This window comes from Fragaria vesca, linkage group LG2 (genome assembly GCF_000184155.1).
Source record: "Fragaria vesca subsp. vesca linkage group LG2, FraVesHawaii_1.0, whole genome shotgun sequence".
In the NCBI taxonomy this organism is placed as follows: domain Eukaryota; kingdom Viridiplantae; phylum Streptophyta; class Magnoliopsida; order Rosales; family Rosaceae; genus Fragaria; species Fragaria vesca.
The window spans coordinates 17472638-17479178 of record NC_020492.1 but is presented as its reverse complement, the minus strand read 5'-3'; the positions used below and the strand labels follow the sequence as shown (position 1 = coordinate 17479178).

Sequence of the window (6541 nt, the reverse complement as noted above, 5' to 3'; positions counted from 1 at the left end):
CGTCTCCTAAGCTGTACTTAGAAGACGGAATACCATTCCGTCTCCTAAGTGGTTAATATTTTTTTAATTTTTTTTTTAAATAATTCCATCTCCTAAGTAAAAAATTTCGTCTCCTAAGCAAAAATTTCATAGCCTAAGTAACACTTAGGCGACGGAATATTTATTCCGTCGCCTAAGAGAGTACTTAGGCTACGGAATTGTATTCCGTCTCCTAAGTGGAAATAATCTGGATTCTTCGATGAGGTACGAGAACAATATCGATCCACTCTATTTGGCTTCCTATTTGCTATCATAAGTGGTTCAAATTTTTTTATCAAGTCTTCCTCTAGCTACATGTATCTGCAGATTTTTGGCTTATGTTAAGCGCTCAATGACGTATTGGATATTTGGATAGCATGGTGAAGAAAGGCTTGACAATTCTTGTTTGATTTTGTTGACGTAGCTTCATAATTGGAAGTGGAGCTCCGTCTTTTCACCCATTCACCAATTATTATCCTTAGATTGTCAGATCTTAACTTGGAATCTTTATGTGGATATTTTGGTTGTGATTGGTAACAATAAATCATTTCTTTATTGCATCCATGTAGGACGGTTTACATTGAGTCATGTATTTGTTGAGTTTTGGTTGTGATTTGTTGAGTTTAATTGATGATTAGTTGGGTTTTTAATATTGTGGCAGCTGCATTTAGTCACAATTCTTTGGCTGGAGCTTTTTTTCTTATGAATGGAATGCCATATTTGATAGTTGCAAGTGTTTGTGGTAGTCATGTCTATAGTTTTTCTAAAGTATGTATATGTTTTGTTTTCCGATAACTTTCTTCTTCCATTGAGTATCTGAGCCGATAAATGCATATTTTTTCTCTAAAGATGGTGTTGGTGTGGCTAAATGCATTTTCGGGTGTATGTGAAGACATCTTAATATCCCATCTTTCATGTGTCCTGCCCCCAATAGGATCGGAGGTCCTACTGACCCCAATAACAGGTCCTATTGACCCCAATAAGAGGTCCTACTACCTCCAATAGAGACATGTTATAAGTAACTGAAGCACACAGTTAAGTTCAAGGGTCATATTACCCCTAGTAGGAGGTCATACTGCCTCTAGTAGAAGGTCCTACTCAGTAAGACCTCCTACTGACCCCAATAGGTGGGCATACTGCCCCTAACAGGGACCTGTTATAAGTGACTAAAACATACAGTTAAGTTCAAGGGTCATATTGCCCGCAATAGGAGGTATTACTACCCTTAATAGACCCCCTACTGCCCCCAATAGACCCCCGACGAAACCATTACTGCCTCAATAGACCCCCGACATGACCTCCTACTGCCCCCAATAGACACCCCGACGAACCCCCTACTGCCCCTAATAGACCTCGTGACAAACCACTACTGCCCTTAATAGACATCCAATCACCGAAGTCCGGTCAACGGTCACCGGAGTCCAGTCAACGTCGTCAGATCCTAATCAAAGGTTGCCGGAGTCACGGTCAACCGCATCCGTTGTGAGAATCCGGTCATAAATATTTATTTCAAAATAGACATTCTGTTGCTCTTATAATGGTCTATTGTAGTTTATTTAAATCATTAAGGGTATAATTGTATTTTTCCGGTTTAAGTTGGTTCTTAGGAATTTTAAAATCTGATTTTGTTGGTAGGAATAAAATTCTTAAAATTAGGCTAATGGGCATTGTTCCTTTTTTTTTTAGGCCTTGTTTGGTTGATGGAAAGAAAATTGGATCCTTGGTCTTTCCTATGTACATAGGAAAGTAAATTTCCCACTAGTTTTCATACGAGGTGTTTGGGAACGTCGAGAAAGTAACTAGGAAATGTATTTTACTTTCCTTTCCAACGTTGGTTTATGCATGATAGGAAAATAAATAACATTAATTTACCAATTATATCTTTAGTACTAAAATATAAAATATTCAAGATTTAAAAATTTTACAGATAATTTGGTAATAAGATGCATTAAACTAATATTTGAAAGATGCAATTAATGTGCAATTAATGTTAGGAAAGTATGAGGGAGATTATTGATTTTCCTATATTGTAGTAAAGTTTTTCTTTTCCTTAGGCGTACCAAACAAAGAAAGGAACAACTTTCCCTTCCCAACCTCTACAATCCGTGAATCAAACGAAGCCTTAAGGTAGAACTCTTGGGAATCTTAGACCTGCATAGTTTCTGTTTTTTTTTTTACTTTTTAAGAAAAAATAAATAAATAAAATTACAACTAGAAATCTCTGGTCGAAATTAAGAGCTAGCATTGAGCGCATTAATGAACTACATCTCGATTCAAGTATTTGGAAGAAACACTAATCGAAATTAAAAGCAATGACCATAATTATCTAGCTAGGCATGTTCATGTTAATTTTTTTATATTTTTTTTCGTTTTTCGTGCAACTGTTTTGGTTATCTTTGACTTGCAAAGGCTTCTTAGATTTTAGATTTTCATTTTGGTGGTACAAATTGAAGCATGTTATTCATTTCCTATATTCTTTGGCAAAGCATGTTACATGTTTAGCGGCGGTAGAATATAGGCTAGCTAGCTAGCAGAACAGCGTATCCTATATGTAGCATAAGAATTTGAAACTTCACTGCATGTTCAGCGCGAGAAATTAAAAAGTTAATCAACTGCATGTTTATTAACAATCATGCTTATGAATTTTTTCTTGAATTGGAGACCTTGGATGGTTAGTCAAACTAACATATATATGAGGAAATTAATCAAGTATATTGTTATGGTAGCTATATGATGGATGGTTAATGGTTTACCTGAATCAGCAAGAGTGGGCAATTAAGAACCCTATCGGATCCAGGAACATTATAGAGAAGCTCCTCCAAGCAAGGAATGGGAGTTTGAAGAATATTACCAAATTGGTTGAGCGTAACATCAGCATCGGCCTCAATGAAGAGAATATCCTCGCCGGTACAGTCCACCATAAGCCTCCGGCCAGGCCCCTCTCTAAGCCTACCGGCAAAAGGGTAGTAAAACACCAGTGCTTGTGATATCGCCTCTCGAATCACTTTCACACAGTCCCTTCCTTCCATAGAGGGATCACTGCGGTAAAATTGTATGCCAGGAATCTGAAACCGAAAACCTTCTTGGTCATCGATATCAGAAAGATGTTTGAGCTCTGGCGGTGTTGGCTTAGCCGGTGGAACGAGCTCTGGCTGCCTTCTTTGCACTTTGAACACTAAGGAGGTAGTTGGGGTTGCCATGTTTTCTCACCTTGAGAGTTTTCTTTTGCTGCCTGCCTGCTTGGTCACCCTTGGTGTTGTAGCAGTGGGAACTGGGAAAGTTTTCATTTATATATAATCATATATAGAGGGAAGGTGATCATCACTTGCTGCAAGTGTTTTCTCAATAGTGGGAAGCTGAATATGATATTGCTGTCTAACTAATCTTCTCTGTTAAATTTGAATATCGATCGCCATCCAATTGCAATCAGAGTAATATTGCACTCGCAGCTGTAGCTAGTTGGGGGTGAACTTCTTTTGATTAATGTTTGATTGGGGTCAGTTATTATGAAATATGTGAAAAGCTATGACACATGCATGTTTGACTTTACATATATAAAAAGGACAAAAGAAAGCCAGAAATAGAGAAATTTTAAATACACACCCTTAATATCTTAATACACACTCCTTACTTAATACACTACCTATCAAGTTTTTCATTTCAATATTATACTTAATACACATCCCAGACTGTCTAAAATGCCCTTAATTTATGAAATATTCCGTTATTTAATATAATTAATATATATTTACTATTTGGTACCTCTTTTTACATATTATTTCGTCTAATTTTTGGTTATCATCGTTCAATTTATAATCAAATGATTATTGTTATATCTCAACTCTAAATCACCAATACAAGTTTTCAAAATTCATAAGAGCACAACTGTAGAAGTACAGTAGCTATTAAACATAGATAGCTAGTTATTCGATAAAACATGTCATGATAAAGATGCAGTATTTGACAATATGATATGCAAGATCAAACTAAAGCTGATAAAGATGCAGTACTTGACAATATGATCTGTAAGATCAAATTAAAGCTGATACGGATACAAAAAAAAAAGACAACCAAAATGAATTGTGGAGAAGAATTAGGGTTAGAGGAGAAGACATGTTTTCGAAAATTTTAGGGTAGAAAACGTTGAAAAGAATACTTCTAGCGTGTATTTTTTTTTTTTAATAATAGATGTATGTTTTGGTCATTTAGCTTACCTATAAAATCTCAACAGAAACATAAAATAGTAAGGGTGTGTATTAAGAGATTAGGGGTATGTATTTAAAATTTCTCCCAGAAATAATAGAGGATGACGCAAGGAAAAAAAAAAGCCGCCATGGTGAGAACAGCAATATTAGACGTGATCGATGGATTATTTTTACTTATATTTTTATTTGACAAATATCATTATTTAGAAAAATGATCATTTACGCAAAAATATGGTTTCCAAAGCCATTCCAATGAGAATAAAATTTTTAACCTAATTGAAAGAGATGAAAACTTATTTGTGCCCAAATACGTAAATATTTATTAAAATGATAATAAAATAATATTTTTAAGACATTTTTATCCCTAACCCTTATACATGCTTAGAGAAAGTGAAAGAGAGGGAGGGAAGACTTTACCGGAATCATTGGCCATAGGACTCTGGTCACCAAAATCTCACCGATCGCTGGAATCTTGCCTGATATTTTTTTTTTTTTTTCTAAATGTTACCGGAATCCACCGGACCTTGCCGGAACCATACCACACCATCGCTGAAGTTTTATTAAGGGGCAGTAATGAATATTTTTTGTTTTTTGTTTTTTAATTCAAGATCGTGGTATCCTAAAGACTTCCTAAGCCCAAGGACTAATCCGTTAGGGGGCCCGGACAACCAACAGGGCATTGCAGCCCCTCCCCTAGTTACTTTTGACAGTGTCGTGATTCAAATCTAAGTTAGGGAGCACACCCAAGTAGGCAAGAAGCAGGTAGTGTTTGGAAGGATTCATTCAAAAATGGCTTCAAGATTGGCTTCAAGGGCTGCTTCATATCTCAGAATCCAAGTGACCTATAGAGGGTTTGCTTCTGTTGTGAAGGATCTCAACTATGCTAATTCTCACGAGTGGGTGAAGGTTGATGGAAAGTCTGCAACTATTGGCATAACTGATCATGCTCAAGATCATTTAGGTGATGTTGTGTATGTTGAGTTGCCAGAGATCGGGGTTGCTGTGAAGTAGGGTGAAGGTTTTGGAGCAGTTGAAAGTGTCAAGGAAACCAGTGATGTCTACTCTCCTATGTCGGGAAAAGTGGTTGAAGTCAATGAAGAGCTTAACAGCTCCCCTGGTTTGGTTAACTCAAGCCCATATGAGAAGGGATGGATAATTAAAGTCGAGATAAATGATAGTGGAGAACTGAAGAATTTGATGGATTTTTATAAGTACACCAAGTTTTGTGAAGAAGAAGATGCACATCGATTGATGCCGGCCATTGCAGCAGGCACTTTTGCGATTCTTGTTCATTATTCATAGAATGCAACAGGGGAGGAAGTCATAAAGTGCAAACTCCCTTTCTGCTCCCCTTTTCTCTGCTTTCCTCCATTAGGATTTGATAACCGTGTTTTTCTTTTTCAATTAAAAAAACTAGGCAAGAACTAGAGAAATTTTAAATACACACCCCTAATCTCTTAATACACATCCCTATTATTTTATGTTTCTATTGAGATTTTATAGGTAAGCTAAATGACCAAAACATACATCTATTATTAAAAAAAAAAATCACTCTAGAAGTATTCTTTTCAACGTCTTCTACCCTAAAATAGTCGAAAACACGTCTTCTCCCATAACCTCAATTCTTCTCCACAATTCATTTGGGTTGTTTTTTTAATTTTATTTTATTTTATTTTTTATATCCGTATCAGCTTTAGTTTGATCTTACAGATCATATTGTCAAATACTATATCTTTATCAGCTTTAGTTTGATCTTGTAGATCATATTGTCAAGTACTGCATTTTTATCATGACATGTTTTATCGAATAACTAGCTATTTATGTTTAATAGCTATTGTACTTCTACACTTGTACTAGTTTGTGAATTTTGAAAACTTGTATTGGTGATTTGGAGTTGGGATATAATAATAATCATTTGATTATAAATTGAACGATGATAACCACAAATTTCTAGCAAAAATTAGACGAAGTAATATGTAAAAAGAGGTACCAAATAGTAAATATATATTAATTATATTAAATAACGGAATATTTCATAAATTCAGGGCATTTTAGGCAGTTTGGGATGTGTATTAAGTATAATACTGAAATGAAAAACTTGATAGGTGGTGTATTAAGTAAGGGGTGTGTATTAAGATATTAAGGGTGTGTATTTAAAATTTCTCTCTAATTCTTCCAATCAGCCCAACTCAAAAAAATATAGGATGAGAAGAGAAAGTTGGTTGAACAAAGTTGTTAGTAAGGTGGCAATAGCCGCACCTTTTTTTTTTTTTTGTTTGTAGAAACCGTTTGGAAGGCTAGGAGGATCAGATAATAGC

At 35.5% G+C, this 6541-nt stretch overlaps 2 pseudogenes across 1 annotated transcript in view; one reads left to right on the top strand and one right to left on the bottom strand.

Annotated features, from left to right (window-relative positions):
* Window positions 1–3399, bottom strand: part of LOC101311639 — a 6657-nt pseudogene extending 3258 nt beyond the window's left edge. The window contains exon 1 of the transcript XR_183992.1: window positions 2778–3399. The product of XR_183992.1 is annotated as a benzyl alcohol O-benzoyltransferase-like (transcript). The remainder of the gene's footprint in view (window positions 1–2777) is intronic.
* Window positions 3400–5012: 1613 nt separating this feature from the next.
* LOC101302906 lies at window positions 5013–5525 on the top strand (annotated as a pseudogene).
* Window positions 5526–6541: the final 1016 nt, after the last annotated feature.